Source organism: Paroedura picta, chromosome 11 (genome assembly GCF_049243985.1).
Source record: "Paroedura picta isolate Pp20150507F chromosome 11, Ppicta_v3.0, whole genome shotgun sequence".
In the NCBI taxonomy this organism is placed as follows: Eukaryota; Metazoa; Chordata; class Lepidosauria; order Squamata; family Gekkonidae; genus Paroedura; species Paroedura picta.
In genome coordinates this window covers 40,135,745-40,158,562 of record NC_135379.1, presented here as the reverse complement: position 1 = coordinate 40,158,562, position 22,818 = coordinate 40,135,745, and the positions used below count along the sequence as shown (strand labels likewise).

General features: G+C 48.0%; 1 protein-coding gene across 2 annotated transcripts in view; it reads left to right on the top strand.

The window, feature by feature from the left end:
* The first annotated feature begins 8,538 nt into the window (after positions 1-8,538).
* The window catches only part of CPNE4 (copine 4), a 206,356-nt gene continuing 192,076 nt past the window's right edge, over positions 8,539-22,818 (top strand). The window contains exon 1 of one of the 2 annotated variants that reach the window (XM_077303399.1): positions 8,539-8,791. The gene's annotated coding sequence lies outside the window, so the exon portion shown is untranslated. The remainder of the gene's footprint in view (positions 8,792-22,818) is intronic. The other variant, XM_077303400.1, reaches the window with a different exon arrangement.

The window sequence follows — 22,818 nt, the reverse complement described above, 5'->3', positions numbered from 1 at the left end:
TCTTCTTCTTCTTCTACTACTACTACTACTACTACTACTACTACTACTACTACTACTACACAGGTGAAAATGGTTTTTTTTTTTTTTTGGATGCTCTACTGGCTTATCCATGAGGTGAGCTGAAGGGATTGCCTAGATCAGCAGGTTCTTAGCTTCACCTTCTGTTTCCCCATACTTGCCCTTGTTGGTTGCAGTGATGAGCTAAGACAAGTGCTGTAGACTTGGACATTTATTCAGGCAGTACAGTTTATAACTCGACACTTCGGGGCTGGAAGAATTAGATGCAACAAAGGGTTGCTGGTACTTTGGTCAAGGGAAATACGGCATGAGCCAGAGACTACATGACAGTCACAATGTCATAGAGTTAGAATTGCCACGTCTCCTGATCTGGGCAAGGGTCCCCCATTTTCTGGATGCACCTCAACTCCCCAAGCCCCTCCCAAACCAGAAAAATGGCATGATACACTAACATGACCCAGGGGTGCTCTGTTTTTTGGGCAAAACTCTATGGTTAGAAGCTAATTCTACAATAGAGTTTTGCTCAAAAGCCAGATCATTGCTCCCCAGTGCCCCCAACAAACTGATGTCTCTTCTGGGTGATGGCACCCTCCATCCCCGACAAGTGGTATTGGTTAGCAAACATGTGTCTGGCCCACCGCATCACATACTGCATTTCCCTCTTGAACATGGGGCTTCTGTGATCTCTCAGGTTGAACAGAAACAAGTATTCCAGTACTGTTTGCCTGACTAGTGGTGAGCCGTGTCTCTTACCCTTGCAAATATTATTGAGGACAATGCAGGCTGAGACTATCCATGGTGCATGCTCTCTAGCAGTACTACCCCCTTCTTGATATGTCCCAGCCAATCTCAACTTTTTTACTATTGAGAAACCTCTGAAGCATTCTTCAGACTTCAAGAACTCCCAGAAGTGGCGCAATCATGCAGAAGATGGTTGGGAAGCATAGCTGTACACGCCCACCTGGGGCCCCTTCCCTTCCCACCCCTCCAGGCCCATCATTGGCCATTTTAGGAGGGGTGGGTCAATCAACATGACCATATATGGTCATATCAGCTGATAAATGTTTAACAAATTTTGAAAATATATATAAAAATTAATTAACTCCCATCTATTCGGGAAACTTTTCCAGGGCTGTCAAGAAACCCCAGGGTTTCACGAAACTCTGGTTGAGAATGCCTGCTCTGATCAGACATGTACATTGGTGGAATGTGATTCATCTTCCGTACATTCCTCTGATTTCAATGTTTGTGAAATCTTGACAAATATAAGAATCAGTACAATTGCTGCCATAAGAAATTGCCGAGGACCCATCACTAGCATTCTGCTTAGATGGCTACCTGAGAGTCAATACAACTTTCCCAAAAATACACCCTGAGCAAAACTGACCAGTTGTAAGATTATTGCTAAACTTGATATGTTAAACTGAGGCAAAAAGGCAGTTGCTGCTACAGCATTGCAGCTGCAATAGACCAAACACACCTTGCAAGAAAAAAAAGGAAGTTTCAACACTGTGACAGATTGTCTGTTTTTTTCTCCCAGTGATATGCTGAATATATATACTCTGCAAATCCCCCTAGGAAGAAAAAGAAAGGTGCTGAGTGCATGCACAGCATCTGAAGTCAAGCTGCCTGACTTGGCTTAATTGAAAATCAAAAATAATTTGTGCGAGCATAAGAGACTACTGTAAAACTGGTATCTTTCTTTCTTTCTTTCTTTCTTTCTTTCTTTCTTTCTTTCTGTCTGTCTGTCTGTCTGTCTGTCTGTCTGTCTGTCTGTCTGTCTGTCTGTCTGTCTGTCTTTCTTTCTTTCTTTCTTTCTTTCTTTCTTTCTTTCTTTCTTTCTTTCTTTCTTTCTTCCTTCCTTCCTTCCTTCCTTCCTTCCTTCCTTCCTTCCTTCCTTCCTTCCTTCCTTCCTTCTCTTTCTCAGCATTATTTTGCACATCAGGGAATATTTTGATGCCACCCACAGGAAGAAGGTGGTACTTCTGATGCTGCTGTCCTCCCCCCCCCCCCCCATTAAAGTTTGCACTCCGAACATCCCTGTGGCTGAGATTGAAGACTTGCTCTCTTCTGCAACACTAGATGAAGACTCAGCAGTTAAATCTAACAACCGGTCAAAAATGGTGAGGAGCACATCAGAGCGATGTTTAAAGAACCGCAGAGAAATATTCAGGGCTGTTTCTTATATCCACAATAGCAACCATGCTCAATAGTTCTGCTCATTTTTTTTGGCTCACAAGCTGGTGTATAAGGCAAAGAAGGGCAGAAAGTGAATTTTGAAATCCCCTCTCCCCAGAATAGGCAAATCAAAATCCATCCAGAATTCTGAACATAAAGCACATCCGGTTTGGCTGTGTTTCCTTCCCCCTCCCCCGGTACCTTGGAATCATGTATGCTAAAACCTTCGCCTGGTACTGGGACAAGATAATAGTCCAGCAATTGATCTGAAATTATATGAGAGAACAGAAGGAGAAATAGCACAAAGGTGGTGGCAGTGCCTAATGTGCTTTTGTTGCCTGCTGCGCTAAACATCGCCCCTGCACCTAGCTATCCAGGCCAGTTCTGCAGATCACTGTCTTTCACTTCCTCAGTTTGCCTGCTTGGAACTAAATTGAACAGCTGAGCTCTTTTGAGTGTTGTTGTAGCAGGAGGAGAAGGACAGACAAGTCAAGGGGGAGATGATTCTGGGAATGACTAGCTTCTTTTTGTCACACCCAACAAACCAACACTCCATGTAGTTTAGTAAGCCAGCAGCAGCTCTCCAAATTTCTAAGCCATGGGGTCTCTGCTCTTGTACACAAGAGATATTCAAATGAAGGCACAAAGGATTGCATTATGAGGGGATGTCCAGTAGCTTTCACAAGGAAGGAAGGAAGGAAGGAAGGAAGGAAGGAAGGAAGGAAGGAAGGAAGGAAGGAAGGAAGGAAGAAGGAAGGAAGGAAGGAAGGAAGGAAGGAAGGAAGGAAGGAAGGAAGGAAGGAAGGAAGGAAGGAAGGAAGGAAGGAAGGAAGGAAGGGCCAGGCTTTTTTCATTCTGTTGGATAATGTACACAGCTGCAGAGAGAATAAGGGAACAAATCAAATTTATTTATTCCACTACAAATTATGTTAAAGAATATTGGGGGGGGGAGACTTCCTTTCTTCTCTTCATTTCTCCAACACTTCCTGTGTTAAGATGTTGAGAAACTTGAGGACTACATGTCCTAGAGTGCAATGAGGGACAATACAGCTACTGATATCTACCTATCTATCTCATATCCCGCCCTTCTTACAAGGAGCTGAGGGGGGGGGGGTTATATGGTTCTCCTTTCCCCATTTTATCCTCACAACAACTCTGTGAATTAAGCTGGGCTGAGAGAAAGTGACTGGCCCAAACAAGCTTCATGGATGAATGAGAATTCAAACCTGAGAGTCTCAGATTCTAATTAATCCACCAGATGGATCAAGGCCCTGCAGGAAGCAAGGTTTCCTTCCTACTTACATGTAGCTGCCTTGTACTGAATCAGACCACCTGTCCAATAATGCCCGTTTTGCCTATGTAGACTGGCAGTGGTTCTCCAGGGTCAGAGGCAAAGGTCTTTCCCATCCTTTATTGACAGGTCATTTTTAATGGAGATGCCAGGGATTGAACCTGGGTTGTTCTGCATGCAAAGCAAAGGCTTTTCCACTGAGCAATAGTCCCTCCCTGAATCTGTTGGCTGGATGGCCAATGGTCACCACTCTAGCAGGGCTAGAACTACTGCCACTGCAGCTATGGCTTGAGAAGAGGGCAGGGGAGAATGTGAAAGCTTCCTGCGGCAACCATTGGGAATCCAAACAAATGTAAGGCAAACAGGAATGTAAGCGATAACAGTGAAACGTAAGTAATAACATGAAGCACGCTCTTGAAATGAAAATGAATACAAAAAAATTCCGCACATTGACTCTTCCAAAGTGTCAGTACACCAGAGAGCAAAAGCCTCTCCCTTTCTAAATACTATCCCTGTAGGTGGTTGTCCCTGAAAATGAATGTTCACAATCCATTCTGAGCCCATGCAAGCAATTCAGCTTTCCCTAGTTCAGGCTTTGGCAACCAGGGTTTTGTGAAACTCTGGGGTTTCTTGACAGCCTAGGAAGGGTTTCTCCGAATGGATGGGAGTTACTGTATATACTCGTTTATAAGCCAAGTTTTTCAGCACCTTTTTTTCACACTGAAAAAGCCCTCTCGGCTTATATGTGGGCATATATGGTAATTGAAATAAAAGCCTGCTCCAGCCAGCCAGTCGTTGCAGTGCCTTTTGCAAATGTAAGCTGAGCTTGCTCTGGCAGCTTGTAGGACATCAACAGTTTGACCGAGGGACTCTGATCTTTCCCCCCCTTCTCTTCCTAATCACTTCTTCCAAACTATTATTTTGGTTTCTGGGGGTGGGATGGGTTTTGTGGGTGCTTTGGGATTCACTGTTTCTTTCTCCTAGTGTTTCTTCTTTTATCTGAGGGGAAGCATTGTTTGCCTTTTCTTCTTGGGGTTGTGTTTCTTTTAAAAAGTTGATTTTTACAGTTCTTTCTTTCGTGTTCAGTTTTACAGTATTTTATTTCAGTGTTTTGTTCTGGGAGGGCACTGCAGATGTAGTTAGAGTTGTCCATTCTCCCAGTTTAGTAGCGGTTGTATTAGGTTGCCAACTTCAGGTACTGTTGTTCTGCTCTGGCTTGCTGGCCTGGGGGGGGGGCACTGTTTGGTTCTCATTCCAGAGCTGTTCTAACAGAGAAGTTCTTTCAGAGCTCTCTCAGGGTCTCTGGCATGAAGAGAGAAGGAAAGGCAATTGTAAGCCACTTTGAGACTCCTTTGGTTAGTGAAAAGCGGGGTACAAAAACCAGCAGCTATTCATCTTCTTGACTTTTCTGTATTTGTTGGGTGGGGGAGGTTGGATGGGAGAGCCTGTGATGATGGAGCATTTCCCACCCTAGGCTTATATGCGAGTCAATAAGTTTGCCCAGATTTTGTGGTCAAATTAGATGCCTCGGCTTATATGTGAGTTGGTTTATATGTGAGTATATACGGTAATTAACTTTTAATATTTTTTTAAAAAATATTGTCTGCATTTATCAGGTGATATGACTACATATGGTCATGTCAATCCGCCTAACCCCTCCCAAAATGGCCAAGATGGGCCTGGAGAGGGGTAGAAGTGGAGGGGCTCAGAAGGACATGCACACAGCTATGCTTCCCGACCATATTCTGCACGATCGTGCTGCTTCTGGGGTTTTTTGAAGTCTGAAGAATGTTTCAGGGGTTTGTCAATGAGAAAGGCTCATGTGCAACAAGTAGGTGAAAATGTTAAAGCATAAGCTGGGCCTCTATTGCTGGCCATTTCTGTGCATACAGTCGCTACAAAAAAGGATGCCACCACTATTCAGACATTGTTGCCGGACACATATCCGTGGCCACGCTGCTCGGCTTAAGTGTGTCCTCACAAAAAGGACAGCCTGATGCACGGATTAGGAATTTCTAGTGTATGCGATCATCATTTGGGAGTATTGCAGAACTAAATTCTACGGTCCAGATTGTAAATGGAATGCCGGAGGAGGAAGAAAATAACCTTATATAAGATGTGCAGTTGTAGGCTGTGTATTTTGGTGCTGTAAAATCAATCTCTGCTTCTTGTTCTTTAGTCAGGATGCTCTAGTTATCCTTCCCTCCCCCCCCCCCAGATATGAATAGCCAGGACAGTATGAGGACGCTGCCGTCCCTTATGCTATTAACCCTTGGACCCCTGTGTCAGCATACAAAGCCAAGATATGACGTTCCTCTTTGCTGCTGGGAGAACACAAGTGGTTAAAAGCGGTGTTGCCACAGCTGTTCTAAAAAAGGCATCAGAAAGACCAGGTACCGTGATATCGAAGGTAATGGTTAGAAGAAAGAGGTGAGTGGAAGATTCACAGAGAATGGGCATTTCCAGAGGATATTGCAGGTAGATGGGGGCGGGGCTGCATGTCTACAACTTGGCATTAATGTCAGAAGCGATGCCTGCTTTCTGCAGCTCCTTCAACACGCCCATCAAGTGTAGTTTTTATTGTGGCCTGTGACTAAATTAGAGCACCAGCCCTTTCTAGAATACCAGCTCAGTCCTTTGAATAGTGGTTTGCATTGGGGGGACACCAAGAAGAAACCATGGATCTCAGACCTTTAACTTGTGTTTCCAGGCCAACACCCCCTCTCCATGGCTGTCGTTATGGCCTCTTAATTACGGAGCCAGTGATGGTTGGCAGGGGATGTCAGCTCTATCACAAGTCCCCTGTTGCCAGTTTGTTTTGTTTGCTCCAACACGGAAGGCATCTGACAACCAACCAGCCTGCTCCGGCAGCCGGACGCGGGCTTCTTCACGGTAGGCCTCTCTCTGCGCATGCTTGACGTGAGGGTTTGCCAAGTCATTGATTTTCGAGGGCCAGGATTTCAAAATGATTCACCGCGGTTCAGCGCCCTTCTTTCTGTAAAGAATTTGCTTGGCTGGGCGTCAAAAGGCAGGCATTGGTGACACTGACTAACCCCCATGTATTGAAGACTCACAAAGGGGGCCTCATATCTGGCCCTTCTTGTTTTCAGCCTGGTAGCAAACTACCTAGAGTACAATGCTGTGGAGAATGTGGACCACGAATGAAGCGGAATGAAGTAGCTGCAGGGGTGGAAGATTTTGGCTCTCTGTTAAAAAGCGTCAGAGTGAGAGTTCTGTTCTTTTTATAGTTTTGGTAAGGGGAACAGTTGTGGCATTTTGTTGAGCCTCACATGGCAAACAGTCTTTCATGAGCCCTGCTCCCTGAATTGGGCCTTATTTGAGGCCCACACTCAAGGATGCCTTCAGAAGGCCCACAGAGGGTGCGGAAGCAGGATTTTTGTTATGATGCTATCCGTGGGCCTGAAGGTAGGGCCAGCCTAAACATTGGGGGGCTTTAGTGGCTGCCACTGTGCAAGCAGAGAAAAGTGACCAAGGCCGCTCTGGCCATATTGGTCATATTGGGTGTCGGATAGTTTCTAACAGGTAGCAGCGCTAGCCTGCAGTAGAATAACAAGCATCAAGTTCAGGGTAGCAAGGTTCAAGCCCTGAAAGCCCAACAAGATTCCTAGGGTCTAAACTTTCAGAAGTCAAAGCTCCTTCAGAAGTCCTTCAGAAGTCAAAGCTCCACTGCCAGAATGTAGCCTTTTTAGTAGCCTTTTAACCCTTCTTCAAAGATGTTTGGGATAGATTGTTGTCGTCGTCCCCCCATCGTCTACTCATCTAGGGCAGGGGTAGTCAATCTGTGGTCCTCCAGATGTTCATGGACTACAATTCCCATGAGTCCCTGCCAGCATTTGCTGGCAGGGTCATTTGGGAATTGTTGTCCATGGACATCTGGAGGACCACAGGTTGACTACCCCTGATCTAGGACATTTAGCTAGGACCACCAACCTCTAGGTGGGATCTGGTCACCTTCTGGGATCATGTGATCTCCAGAGGACAGAGATCAGTTCCCCAGAAAAAAATTGCTGCTTTGGAGGTGGGGGAAGAGCTTGATGGCTTTCTGTCCCATTGAAATCCCCCCCCCCCTCCAAAAATCTCGCCTTCCCCAGGCTTCTCCTCCAAATTCCCAGCGATTTTCCAACCCAGAGCTGGCAAACCTATCCTAAGCCCACATTCCTCCAAGCAGCTCAGGTTAGAGGGTATATCGCTCACATTTTCACATGGTAGCTGCAACTCTAAGAAATAAGTTAAGCTGATTAGCCCTGATATCACTCAGGGAATTTCATGGCAGAACCGAGATTCGAACTTGGCAGAAACTGGCGATCCCTGTTGGCTCTTTAAGTAACAAGTCGGCACACAGTCTCCAAAGTACCCTCCTCAAACTCCCCACCCATAACAATGACTTCCCACACAGTACCAGGGGTTCACTACTTTTTAAAATCTCTGAATTTTGATAGGCCCAGAGTGAAGCTTGGTGGCAATTCCGACATTAGTGCGGAAGAAAAGGTGGGAGCAGAAAAGACTCAATGAAAACCCGTCAGCCAGGTTTCTGTCCACCCCCTTGCCTTGGAGTATTACACACAGGGCAGACGCAGTGGGATCCCCAGTCAATCTGCACAGGTGCTATAATGCATTTCCAATGTGCTTTTTCAGCTGGATCTTCCTGTGCAAAACAGGAAAATCTGCTTCAAAAGCACATCGAAACGCATTAGCCCACGTGTGCGGAAGGGCACGAATTAAACAGCCATTCAGGGAGGGGGGGGCACCCCACCTTCTCCATCAAACAGGCTGAATTCTTAAGTCCCTCTGATTCGCGATAAGTCCCTTTGATTCGGCCTGGTCTGTTGGGCTGCGAGGGGAGCGCGTGTCCCCCCCCTCCCCCGCCTCCGGTGGCGCTGCAGTCCTGCCGGGAACCTCCAGGGGGCGCGCGGGGGGACTACTCCTCTGCCGCCTCCCCCGGAGCGCTTCAGAAGGAGGAGGAGGAGAGGTGGGGAGGGGAGGGGAGGGGGGATTCCGCCGCGCGTGGACCGGAGCCGCCGCCTCCTTTGCCCGGCCAGCCCAGCCCAGCCCAGCCCAGCGCAGCGCAGCCCGCCTGGCAGGAGCGCGGAGAGGAGGGTTCCCCGGCGCGGGAGATGGAGCCGGGCTGTCCAGTGGGATGAACGAAGCGCCTCTCCTGCCCGCCGCACTTCCCCAACTAGCCGGCAGGAGGGAGGCTCGCCCAGAGCCCGGCCAGGCGTCCGCGCCGCCGCCGCCGCCCCACTGCCGGGCGCGCCCACCCCACCCAACCCCGCCGTGGCTCAGGTAAGGGGGCTGGCGGGAAGGGCAGCTCCGGACCGGGAGGCGGTTGGGGAGGGGGCTTCTGCCTTTCGCCGCCCTCTCCTCCCCGGAAAGCCGGAAAGGAAGTTTGCACGGGACTGCGGAGGGGGCGGCTGGGGGTCCCCGGCAGAGGAGGGGGCGCCGTCCCAGCTAGTAGGGCTCTCCGGGACGCCCCGCGGTCCATTTGGGAGCGGCGCATCGCGGGACTCCCTCCCTGCCTGCCTGCCAGGACTGCGCGCACTGGGACGGGAAGGGCGAGGGGCCGCCGGCTTTCTGCACGCCCGAGCGATATCCCGCTCCTCCTCCGTTCTCTCCGCTGAGCTGCTCCCACTTTACCCCCGGGGGTTACAAAGGGGTGTGGGGCCAGGTGGGGAGTTGGAGTGGAAAGAAGACCAGGGATCGCAGGGAGCGCCCCCGTCGGCGAGGCTCATTGGGGGGGGGGGGAGGGAAATTTGTATTTGTGGGGTTCTCTTAAAATATTTCGCTCCCGCCTTGACTCCTTGAAGGGGGAGACTCTTTCCTCTTCTTCTTTGGGGCACTTTGCCCACTGGGCAGCGGAAAGAGCCCGCCTCCCATACGGAGCTCTCCTTCTGTCCTGGAGGTGCCCCCCTCTCCCCCGAAGAACCTTCCGAACTCACTTGCTGGGTTCTGCTCAGTCCCTGCCGCTCCAGGGCTCCTGACCATCTGCCTTCAGGAACTCCCAACCATCACTTGGGAAATGCAGCTATCGGTCCTTCCCTTTCCCAGCAGAGCTCTGATCATCCTGAAAAGAATTCGGAGGGTTTGGGGGGCAATCCTGACTGGTGCCAGGGGCGGTTTGTTGTGGAGCAGGGGTGAAAAGAGGGTTCCAATGCATGGGATTGCACATTTGGCTCATGTGCTATGCCTCAGTTTTAATCTAGTTTGTTGGCTGGTGGGGATGGTCCCTGTCACCGAAAAGAGTGTATTTTCTTTCTCATTTATTGCACGGAATAAGAACGCTTGCCAGAAGGGAAGAGGGGAAAGTGTGTGAAGAAGAAGATTGTTTTGTCTTGGGCCCTATTCAGTTACTGATGTGATTCCTGAAAAGATTGGCGTGGTGTCCTTTTACCTGGCATTAATTCATTCCTAGTATTAAAATAAAGTGTTGACATGCTCTCGGGAGAACAGCTCATGCATAAATCAAAAGCTACCTAAAACATTTACTGTGTTTGCGTAATAGCCGTAGGACAATAAGAAGATTGTAAGTACATGTCAGGAGCAGCTAAAAGGAGAGCGCAGGGTGGGTGGGTGGGTGGGTGCTGTTAACTGTTATGAATGGCTCTGATAAGCCTAAAATGGAGCGCTTATTAGGTGTAACCGAAGGGTCAGTCGGATGAACAAGCAATACAGCTGAAAGGGGGAAAAATAGTTCTGACAAGAATCACACAAAGATCTCAGTTTTCAGTTCCTGAAGAAAACTCAGCTATCTGCACATGGAATTACAGATTTCCCTTGATTAACTGCATTTTGACATGATTATTTATTTATTAGACTTCTATTATTGAATTTTGGTGCAAACTGATGGGAGTCAAATGTTTGGCTTTTCTTGTATTATCCCCCATTAATGCGCTGTGCACAAGCTGTGCGAGAGTCTCATATGTCCTTTGCAAAGCATGAGCATAGCTGTGTTCACTACAGAGTAAATTGTACTGAGTACAATGGGAGTTGCTTTCAAGTAAGTAGGAGCAGGATGGAAGCCTTCAGTGTCACCTGTAAATGTCCCGAAAGTTTTGCTCCAGGTACCGAAGAGGAAAAAGAATCCTGGATTGAGCCTTGGTGCTCACCCTTGAGTCTCCAGGGGTTAGGCAGGGAGGTGAAGTGCCCGGACCAATGCTTTCTCCCTGCCTGCACAGAAGAGATGGGCAGCTGCTTGTCTGTTTTCTCCTACTTAGATTGGGCATCAGAGGCCAGGGATGCTGGGAGCATGTCTCCAAACAAAGTGATACGGCAAAACTGGGGTTTTGTGGAATTACGATGGAGGATACATGTTGCGTCCTACGTTTTAGTGGCTTGAAATGCGTGTCCTCCCTTTCATCTGCAACAATTAGTAGTTAACGGTAGAAAGAAGTTGTTTGCAGTTGTGCTGCTTCGAAGCCAAAACCACAACCGCTGGCTACATGATCCCTTTAATGGGAGCCAACTGAAATGACACAAAACAGTGTGCAATGTTTAGACTTGACCAGAACTGCATCAGCTTAGTGAAGAGTTCTCGTGAAGTCAAATGCTTGCATAGGCTGCACTGTTAGTCTTGGACAATAGTCACAGGTACCAAAAAAGGGGACAATAAGGACCATGCATGCCATTTAAGATCACATCGTATGTGTTGTTTGATCAGAGGCAAAAAAATAAAATAAAAAGTCCAGCTGAAGATAGTGAGGAAGTTGTAGAGAGAGGAAGAATTTACCATATCCAGAAGCCTTACAGGGACTTGAAAATCGGATGTGCAGCAGCTGGTGATCTTTGGAACTCCCTGCCAGAGGATGTAGAAACTGACAAAGAGAAAAACTGATTCTAAGAACAGTGGGGTAGCCTTGTACTTATGTAGAAAACCCAATTCAATATGAAGCCCCAGCCTGTAAGAAAAATGGTTCCCTGTGCAGTGCTCTGTTAAGCCAATCCCTTATTTAAACTGGATCGCTTTGTGCTTCTGCCTTTGTGATGAGCTTGCCAGGCTCCACGACAACCATGGCGACTAATGATGAGACCCCATTGCACAGAATACTGTGGAGTTTTCCTCCCGTGGCCAGTGTCATGTTCCAATCAGACTGCTCTCCCACGGTGTTCTGAGGCTTCCCTCCCAGGGGTGTAGGATTGCTGCTTCAACTGCATTTTGTGCAGGAAGAGGGGGAAAATCTCTTTACAGACACTTTGAAATAATACCCCGATCCAAAAATACATCTCGTTCAATGGAGCTGGCCTCTGAGTCGTCTCTTCAGCACGGCCACCGTGGGCTGCAGGGCTGTGCACCCTTTGGGGGAACCTTCCAACTAATGAGATTACACTGGCATATATTTTGAACAATCTGGGCATAATCCTCTTGCCTCTGAACACGGATGGTCTCTATCAGGACTGGGGGGTTACCTGTGCTACATGTTTAAGAATGGGCTGTGGTTGGAAGCAGGGAGGAGGGCAAGGTCAGCTTTGCGTCTGAGCCAAGAAGGCTGCTGTTAGCTTCCAGAGAAGAAGAGGAGGTGTTTTTTTAACCCTTTTTCAGTACCCAAAGGAGACCCCAACCACATACAAACACCTTTCTCTTCTTCTCCCTACAACAGACACCCAGCGAGGTAGGTAGGTCTGAGAGAGCTCTAACAAAATTGCTCTCTGAGAGCCCTGTGACTGGCCCAAGGTCGCCCAGTTGGCTGCACATCTCCCAGATTAGAATCCGTTGCTTTTAACGACTTCTCCGTCCTGGCTCAGCAACTCCCCCCCTCCTTTATTTATCTGACTGACTTCATTTATATCCTGCCTTTCTCCCAATGGGGAATCCACAGTGACTTACAGTCATTCTCTTCTCCAAGGTAGAGTATGTCACTGACCCTAGGTCACCCACTGAGCTTTCCTGAGAATGGATTCCACCCCGACTGTCTCTCCCAGTTTCTGCTCTGACACTCTAGCCCTGACACTACACTGGTGTTCTGCTTTTGATAGATCATGCTGTGTTTTGGTCCTGCAGATGGAAGGGGACCAATAAGGGGGAAAGGTAGCCTCATATTGCATCCACCTTTACAGATGAAGCATTAGATAAGGATTCCCCCTTTTGGTTTATGAGATCACCATGCAAGTGGCGTTAAGAGCAGAGAAAAGCTTGCCTCCTATGTCATTAGGCCTGACCAGCAGTTCACATTTGCTCAGAAGTAAATTCCGTGGGACTTGCTCCTCGGGACAAGAGCAGCAGCTTGCAGCATAACAGTGCATCCGTGTGCCAAATCTGTGCCATTTCGGTGAGCTTAGACTAGAATCGCTCCGTGCAAAGCAAATCCACACTGCAGCCCAAAGCAAAACCTGAGATCCCAACCGTACTTACTCAAAGAGAAGTCCAGTTCATTTCAGATGGATGCTTCTTTGGGGCAAGCATATGTGGGATCACGATGTCAGAACAGCTACTTCCATGCTCCCATACTTTGCTTGGCTCTCTCCCCTAGGTAACAGCACCAGGATGTGGTCCACTTACATTGCAACACACAGCACAGGTGATGTGAAAGTTTACAGCTAAACCCTTCATGAGGTTCAAGGCCTTGTTCTTGGAGTTGCTCTGATTTCTCCCTTTCAGAACCCTGGACAGCTCCAGACCCGCTCATTTTACTGCCCAATAAATATGGTTCTAATAGGCTGGCCACACCAGGATATCTTGAAAGTTCCAAAGAATTGATATACCAGTTCTTGGTGTTAATGGGTGAAATATCCACTTCCTCTACAGATAGACTGGTGATGTCTCCCCTCCTCACTTCCTTTGCTTGCACATATTCTTGGTAACTTCCAGTTCTTGTAGTTCATTGCATTGTAGCGGAAAGAGGAATTAAGTGTCAACATCCATTTGTGTTCCCTGCATCCACGACTCTTTATTGTTGGTTCCACATTAGCTTCAGGACAGTGTAAAGTGTGCGGCGTGACAATGCAAGAATCGTGGGTAGTCTTTCTTTGAAAAATGTTGTTTTGCCTACCCGAGAGAAAGCAAACCACGTGATTAATTTTAGGCATGGTAGGTTAAACCCCAGCGCACACAATGCTCTTATTAAGGCACATCTCGTGGTTTGTATGGATTTGACGTTAGGGCTCTAAAGAAAAGGTAGCTATTATTTGGGAGCAGAGTGGGCCTATTGTCTGTCTTTCTAAAGCAGATCCTGCTTTAAAATCCACAGGGGGAACCTCGTGTTTAAGGATCACAAGGTAATATCTGCGGCTCGTTATGTCTTTGCCCTGAAATGTGCTGCACGAACTGGATTAAACAACTCTGTGCCAGAACTGCTTCTCCGAATGCCAGGTTATTGCAAAAATAAAAACAAAAAACCCTGGATTTGTTCAAAGGGCTCTCGCTTCAAAAGCTACAGACAAAGCAGTCAGAGTTACTCATGAAACAGTTAACATTGCTGTCCCATGGAGGAAATGTGCATGCTTGGATGGCCATACTGATCCTGCCTGATGCAAAACTCACTATTGCAACAGAATCTTTGGTAGTCCACGATAGTTGCAGTTTTATACAGGGCAGTGAGTTCTCAAGCCCTTTGATTTTATTGGGTTTAGTGGGTTTTCACTTGATGTGAATTGGTATTGGATTTTGAGCAAGTGGTTTAGAACTATTTATTTATCGTACGGCGTGTGTGTAGTGTAGCTGTGAGATCCGAGGATTGTTTGGCAGCCAGGCCAGGGATGTTCAAAGGTGGTTTGCCATTCCCTGCCTCTGTGTCATGACCCCTAGTGTTCCTGGGAGGAACTACCTTCCAATCCTTGGAGGTCTCCCATCCAAATACTAGCCATGCTCAGCCCTGCTTAGCTTCCAAGATCTGGGGCCGGGCTTGCTTGGGCATGTGAGACTCATGGCTGTGGTGGCAGGGAATAGTGCCGTCCGAAACAGAGTGACACCCTTCTAAGCTCCTTGACCAATGGAAAGATGCAATCTGCTTAGCATTGCTGTGGAATTCTAATCAATCCACTGAACATTTAACGAAGCGTCTTGGAATTCTGTCACATGACACACTGTCGATTTGACCCTTTTGGCTGCGGTGCGTCAATCTTGTCATCGTCCAATCACGAGTTAGAAAAGGGAAAGCTGTAGCTGTTGAACAGAGAAAAACAATTTGGCATGATACCTGAAGTGTCAAGTAGAACTCATATAGAAGGGTAGTCAAACTGCGGCCCTCCAGGTGTCCATGGACTTCAATTCCCAGGAGCCCATTTGCTGGCAGGGGCTCATGAGAATTGTAGCCCATGGACATCTGGAGGGCTGCAGTTTGACTACCCCTGTCATATAGGATGGAGTGATCCTACGGAGTGTAGTTGCAAACCATCTCAGAAGCACAGCATCGTACTGGAAATTGCTCTAATTGTAGCTAATCATAAGGGATCACCTTAGCAATTCCTTTCGTCTAAGTAAACATGGATTGTGCTGTGCAAGTCTGAGCATATAGACGCATCTTGTTTTGTTCAGTGTATTTTCGACAATGCTTTTAAAGGAACAATGATGATCCTGTGTAGTAGTACTATAGGGATCCACATTTCTAAATGGAGATATATCTCAGCACAGAACCTGTGCCTTTGCGCATAGTAGCAAGAGATTCTTTGCCTTCCCAGACATCAGGATTTCTGCCATAGTTTGTTAGACAGGACGGAGGCTAATTCTGTGTGAGGTGTTAGAAATGTCTTCCACACCATCAACATAGCATCGATTAAATGAATTATCAACCCGTTGAGCCTATTCCTGGGTCTGGGCAGACAGGAGAAAGGTTTGTGGAAATATAGAGATCCTTGCTGGAATCCTGGAAGGCTGTTCTTGGTGGTGGAAGTTCAGTTCTGGGGAGACGGATGGTCGTTGGATAGTCGTTCAAAATGAAGACGTGCTTTCATTCTGGACTGTGGAAGCAATCCTTGGGAGAGAAAAAGACAGAGAACTTAGTAAGTGATTCTTCCCCCCTAGGGTGGAAGTTTCTCTGCCAGCCCCCATGAATCATGTTCACTGAAAACATACACAACATGTATAGTTAAGGCCATCTAGCCAATGGGGTGGCTTTCATACATCTAGAAATGCCAGCTGGGATCACTGTCATGATACATTTCGGTAGACTACACTGTCCGGTGTGTGAGAAATAGTCTCTCGTAAAAGGCATTGTGTAGCTCCGTACTGGAGTTGCTAACTTCTAAGCTGCCCCACACAGTTATGCCTATCGCAGTTGTTGGGCAGTGATAATATGTGCCACTTTTCCCTTGCAGCTTATTTCTGCAAATCCAAAGGCATAGTGACAACTCTGGTCATATTTCCCCTCGGCCACTGGCAAACTTGGCTCACCATGACTTCTCATTGCCCCAGCAATATGGTGGAGCTGCAGCTTGAATGCATATGGTTGCCATCCTCCAGGTGGAGCCTGGCATTCTGGAATTATAGCTGCTTTCCAGAGAGATCAGCTCCCCTGGAGAAAACGGCCACTTTGGAGGGCAGCCTGTAACAGATCCCACTGAAGTATATCCCCTCCTCAAAACTCTCCCTCCCGGGCCATACCTCCAAACCTCCAGGGATTCTCCAACCTGTAGCTGCCGAAACTATGAATACGCAGTGGATTTACATTGGTCCCCTGTTCTGTGGAACGTGCAGACAAGTATGCTGTGGCCTAAAGCAAAGCTATTGTAAGTCTTGATTGGCTGTAATTCATGTAGATACGGCTTCCGATCTCAGTGGCAGTATGGGAGCTGGGGGGGGGGGGGAGATAGGTTCACGGGTCTAAACTCACAGTATGGCTATACTTGCTACCTGTGGATTTCCCTAAAGTGCAAGCAGGGCTTCCCGGTTCGCAGAGTGTTTATACCTTAATTGTGGCTCCTATCATGAGAAATCGACTGTAGCATTTAGCAGCAGGCAGTACATAAAGAGAATGGATGGTAAAAATCTGCCTCTATATTCTACATTTGATGGCAGGGAGAATTGTAATACCTAAGTCAGAGAATGCATGCAGAGCTCATGAGGACAATGTTCATGTGGCTTTCTTTGCGTGCCCCAGGTGAGTGAAGGCGCAGTCTTGCCCTCTCTTCAGGCATAAGCAGGAAACCCAGGATTTGACCCTTGAGCAGCTGCATCTCTTGGCCACTGCTCACGTAGCAAGTATCGAGTCCTGCTGGCTTGGTCTGCTGTGTCAAGCTGGGGCAACCAAGACCATGCTCATAGGCTGGAACTCGTATGAAGCTTGTGTGGATGGATGGGAATCAGCAAGCGGCCAGACCTGTGTGAGGCGCCTGTGTTTGTGAACAGCCGCAGTTACAGAACGTTAGTCCCGTCACTAATCTAATGGCTGAGTTGACTGGGAGCCGGAGTGTTGAAGGCCTTGATCCTTTTTCCTAGAGTGTGGGGGGATGCTCGGACACTGATGTGCCAGTGCTGTTCCTGGAGACTGCACCTGAGGCTGGGTCGGGCCCTATCAGCTCCACTCCCCTGAGGGTGAAACCTTCTTCCAGAGAAATTGTCCTTCAGCTGGTCGCAGTCTCTGTATTTGCCTGAACAGAGTTGTAGGATCGCCAGGTGGGACTTGGGGATCTCCCTGGTTTTACAGCTCTTTTCCAGGTGACAGAGATCAGTTCCCCTGGAGAACGTGGCTGCTTTGGAGGGCAGACTCCATAGCATTACACTCCACTGACATCCCTCCCTGTCCCAAATCCCACCCACTGGCTCCCCCCACCCTAATCTCCAGGTATTACCCATCCCTGAGCTGGCAACCCTACCCAGTATACACAGATCTTCAAGCCTATCTACTAATTTGAGGCATTGATGAAGAAGAGAAAAGTTCAAATCGCCATTTGGCTGTGTGGTTCACTGGGGTGGGTTTGGGCAAGGCACCTGAACACCCCAGCCTATATCAGAGACAGTCCTGAATTTCTTGGAGGAACACAAAGTGATGGGTAGGGCTGAATAATGGATCTCACAGCTCTGTTCGGGAGGAGATTATCTGCTGGAAGAGATTATTTGTGTGTATTTATTTATAACTCATTTTTCTCCCCACTTGGGATGTAAAGTGGCTTAGAATATTGCTCTCCACCCCCCATTTTCTCACAACAGCCACCTCGTAAGGTAGACCAGGGTGAGAGTTTATGACAGGCCCGAAGTGACCCAATAAACTTCCATGGTGGAAGTGAGGATTTGAACTCAGCTCTCTCAGGATCCTTGTCCTTATTAGCAGTATTTAAATATGCAAGAATGCAAAGCACCAGGTTACTTAAAAGAATAAAAGAGTTACATTAAGAAGAGAAACAAATCTAGCACAGAAAGAGGGGAGACAGGCCTTACTAACTATTCTGTTGTCTCCGTTCAGTATGTTGTCTTCTGGAGGCAAGCAGGGAGGAGGTGTGTTGAAAGGAGCAGAAAGTCTCCAATTGGCCCAATCAGGATGCTGGAGGAGATTATTTGAAAAACATCAGGAATTTCCTATTCTAACTATGCTGAATACATATCTCCTCTGATGCCCCCTGTAGGATATTCTTCATATGCTTTCGAATCATGCACACTACAGGTCTTCCAACAGCCTGGCCTCTGTCCACTATGCCATGCTGGCATTCCTCCAGCAGAAGGAAGCTTCTCTCATCACAAGGCACTCAGATGAGCATCTTGCCCCAGGTGAAGGCTCTCTCAGCCGGAAGAAAGCACTTCCATTAGTAGAAGGGATCTGCTAGATCTAGCTCTGTATCTGTATCTAGCTCTCCAGACACTGGAGTTAAAAATATATGCTTTAAAAGAAAGAAATCTGGATACAGTTCAAAGAGGATCTGTGATACAAGAATCTGTTAGAGCTATTCTTGCAGAGCAATTCTGTTAGAGCTCCCTCAGCCCATCATGAAAGCTAAACAGGGTCAGCCCTGGATAGTATTTGGATGGGAGACCTCCAAGGCAGGGGTAGTCAACCTGTGGTCCTCCAGATATTCATGGACTACAATTCCCATGAACCCCTGCCAGCGTTTGCTGGCAGGGGCTCATGGGAATTGTAGTCCATGAACATCTGGAGGACCACAGGTTGACTACCCCTGCTCCAAGGGACATCACCATCACCACACAGAAGCGGGCAATGGCAAGCGACCTCTGAACATCTCTTTCCTCGAAAGCCCCATGGGGTTAACATAAGTTCGCTGTGACTGGATGACCTTTCCCACCAGCAGCAGCAGCAGCAGCAGCAGCAGCAGCAGCAGCAGCAGCATGGAAACCATGGGCTCTGATGCGGATAGGGTGTTGGGCAATCATTCCAGCTGTGCTCTGCCACAAGCAGCTGTTCTATTTACAGTGAAGGTTAGCCAAGAGCTGGGCTGACACTGGAATGGTCTTGTGCCCCTCCCCACAAAGTCCTGCATATCGAAGCTCTCCAGTAAAATGAGATTTTTACAAACTAACAGTAGTGTGTAAGCAAATCTTGGAATGCTTTTCAGGCCATTCAGGTTACTGTCCTTTTGGGATGGGTGAGGCCGTTTAACTTTCCCCCTAACATCTGGGACCGCACGGGGAAACTTCCGTGTGCCCTGGATGTGTGGGCAGACAGATCTGAGCAGTGATGCTGAGGGGTCCTTTCAGAGGCTATGAGAATGCTTCCGTCCAGCCTGCGGCAATTGGCCACTGCGGGCTGCAAAACTTTCAGCAGTGATTTGCCACTGCCAGGACGTGGGCGGGCGGGTGATGGATAAGATGCTGGGTCTGGGAATTGGGTTATTCACTGAAACGTGCATAGGTCCATCGGGCTATTATTATTACAGTTTTGCATCTCCCATTAATCACGGCCCTGTAACCAAGACTACAGGACTTGACCCAGCCGTTCCCTCATCAAGCGGACTTTTCAAACGAGCAGCTAAACCTGTATTTATGTCCTGTATTTTAAGAACACTGTACTTGTTATCGCTGTGTTGTCTTCGAAGAATGAAGGGGGCCAACAGCGCCGGTGGGTGAACAGAATGGCCAAATCAGAATTCCAAAAATACCATCTCCACCCCCTGTAATTTAGAAACTGTGATAGCGCTTCTGTGGAATTTTAATTTTGCCGCTGCCTTCCCCTCTGAAGCTCAGAGCTTGCTCACAAAGGCTGGAGCTCAGAGGCAGAGCGCCAAGGTCCGGATTCAGATAGACCCTGGAAAGAGCCAGTGGAAGGAGTCATAGATAATGGGGGGAGGGTGTGGCCTCCGTAGCAGAGCATCTGCTTCATATGCAGAACGCGCCAGATTCAATTCCTGGCATCTCCAGTTAGAAGAAGAGTTGGTTTTTATATCCTGTTTTTCATGACCTGGGGGAGTCTCAAAGAGGCTTATGATTGCCTTCCCTTTCTCTCCCCACAACAGACACCCTCTGAGGTAGGTGAGGTTGAGAGAGCTCTGACTGGACCAAGGTCACTCAGCTGGCTGCATGTGGAGGAGCGGGGAATCAAACCCGGTTCTCCAGATTAGAGGCTGCTGGCTCTTAACCACTCCACCACGCTGGCCCCTCAAATGATCTCAAGTGGAATGTGCTGGGGAAAGACCTTTCTCTGCCAAGAAAGCTACCACTGGTCAGGGTAGGCAATAGTCAATGGGGTGAGCCAGTGGTCGGACCTGGTAGAAGGCAAGATGGATGTGTTGATATGTGAACACATCCATAACAGGCTCAGATTCTCTAGGCAAAGCCTTTCGGGGCATGTCGGCATCAGACAATTGCATTCCTGCCTGTTGTGCTGCTCTCAAAGAGCTGAAAAGTGGAAACTCTAATTCAGGGGTAGTCAACCTGTGGTCCTCCAGATGTCCATGGACTACAATTCCCATTGACCCCCTGCCAGCGTTTGCTGGCAGGGGCTCATGGGGATTGTAGTCCATGGACATCTGGAGGACCACAGGTTGACTACCCCTGCTCTAATTCATCACAATGTAATCTGTTTTGCAGGTGTTCGTCCAGGTGATGTTTCTTCCCCTGGCATTGCAGTGGTAGGAGATGGCTTCATTTGCTCAGGGTGCTTTAAAGTTCTCGATGGATCAGCCACCCCGTCCCGCCTCCGTGCTCCTTGTGGAAAATAGGCTTGCATTGGGTTTTCTGCCTGGGCGGCCACGGAAGTGGAGGGGGAGAAGGCAAACCAAATCCTGTGTTTGCATTTTCAAAAGACTGCCAGGTTTAAAATGCAGAGCACAGCCTTCGCGAAGAGGGCTGAACAATGACAAAGTAAAAGTGAGAAGATTCATTCCGAGAGAGGCGAGGGACACTTGCCGGCAGCTGCTTTTTGAGTGGCCAGTCACTAGAGGGCACAGGAGGACCAGCGGAAGCCTGGCTCTGGGAAATTGTGCAGGGAATCCCCCTCCCCTTTAGGTGAAGACCGTGCCGGGGGTGTGTGTGTCGTTGCCTCCCTGGGTTCCAACCCTGAGACAAGTGGGATGGACTTGGCTCTTCCGTGTTCCAGCTGCAGTCTGTAGCTGGCAGCCAAATGGCAGCCAGAACTACTTATCAAAGAGCAGATCCTTTGCATTCTATTCATTAGGAATAAATGAGACAGCCTGGTTCTGAATCTGCAGTCAGTAAGAGATGAGGCAACCCTCCCCTCCCCCCCACTTCACTCATGAGATAAAAGAATAGTCTTCCCACTTTAGGAGATCTGGCTGCGATCTGCCTAGTTCAGCATCCCACAGTGGCCCACTCAGTACGTCTGGTGGGGAAGAAAGCCTGTTTCACTGACACCAGGGTTAATTAAACAAAAGATCTACTTAAACCGAGGCTGGGCAAAATCACTTTCCAGGGTTCAGTGACTTGGATTTCATCACAGCTCCATCAAATCCCAGCTCTCTGGACCAAACAAGGGAGAGCAGTCCTCCACTACCCTGTAGGGATGCCAATCCTCAGGTGGGACCTGGTGGGGTCCTGGGGATCCTCTGGAATTATAGCAGACAACAAAGATCAGTTCCCCTGGAGCAGGGGTGGGCAAACTGTGGCTCTCCAGAAGTCCATGGACTACAGTGACCATGAGCCCCTGCTAACTGGCCATGCAGGAAGAGGCTCATGGTCACTGTAGTCCATGGATATCCTGAGAGCCACGGTTTGGCCACCCTGCAGGCTCCATAACATTATATTCCACTGAGGTGCTTCCGAATCCTACCCCTACCCCAAAGTCTCCAGGTATTTCCCATGAAACTCTGGGGTCTCTTGATGGCATTGGAAGGGTTTCCTGAATGGGTGGGAGTTAATTAATTTCTATGTGTGTATATATATAAAATTGATTAAATATGTATCGGGTGACATATGGTCATGTCGGCCCACCCAAAATGGCAAGTGATGGGCTTGGATGGGGTAGGAAGGGGCAGAGCCCCAGGTGGGCGTGTCCACAGCTCTGCTTCCCAACCACATTCTACATAGATTGGACCACTTCTGGGGTTTCTCAGTGGTAAAAAAAATGTGAGGAAGGCTGATCTAAGTAAATAAATCTTAAATCATGTACGGAATCTGCTTCTCAATCTCATCTCTGAATGGAAATGGCATTCTCCCAACCCACAGAAGACAAGATCACTTGGGACTGATTTAGCTTCTGGGGCATCTCAGCTATGCCTGCGGAGTCCCACGGAATTCAACAGGATTTATTTCCTCATAAATCGTTCACATCTGGGGTTTTGGTATAATATATTGTTATGTCTTTGGGGACTTGATTTACCTTCGGTTTGAACTACAGTCAGGTAATGCTGGAATTAGTAAGGGGGGAAAAACAAACAAACTTGAAGCTGACTAAATTTAAAGCAAGACAGATGTGCCTTGTTGGGTCTGTTGTTAATTGCTTTCCCAAACTGCTGTTTCTCACCAGCGCGCGCGTGTGTGTGTGTGTGTGTGTGTGTGTGTGTGTGTGTGTGTGTGTGTGTGTGTGTGTGTGTGTGAGAGAGAGAGAGAGAGAGAGACAACTGACAAGCGTCTAGACATACATCTGCACACATCCATATACTGGCTTGTAGTAGGGATTTGGCTTCTTTGTATTATGTTATAGCAAGCATTCGGCAGTGGTTTCATGGGTGTTAAAGATGTCAGCAAATCAAATTCAAACTGTCTTGGATTTAGACCAGTGGTTCCCAACTTGGGGGTCGGGACCCCTTTGGGGGTTAAATGACCCTTTCACAGGGGTCGTGGCAGGGCAAGCAGCTTGGAGGGGGGTGCCATCTACACAACAGCCTTGCAGGGTAGGTCGAGATAGAGAATTTGTCTCTCTGGACCAGTGGCATGGTGGGACAAGACGTAGAACTGAACTGAGAAACCCCAGGAAAAAAATTATATGCAATCATGAACAATGGATCTTCACACTATTGGTCAGTTTCGGTTTAATATCTGT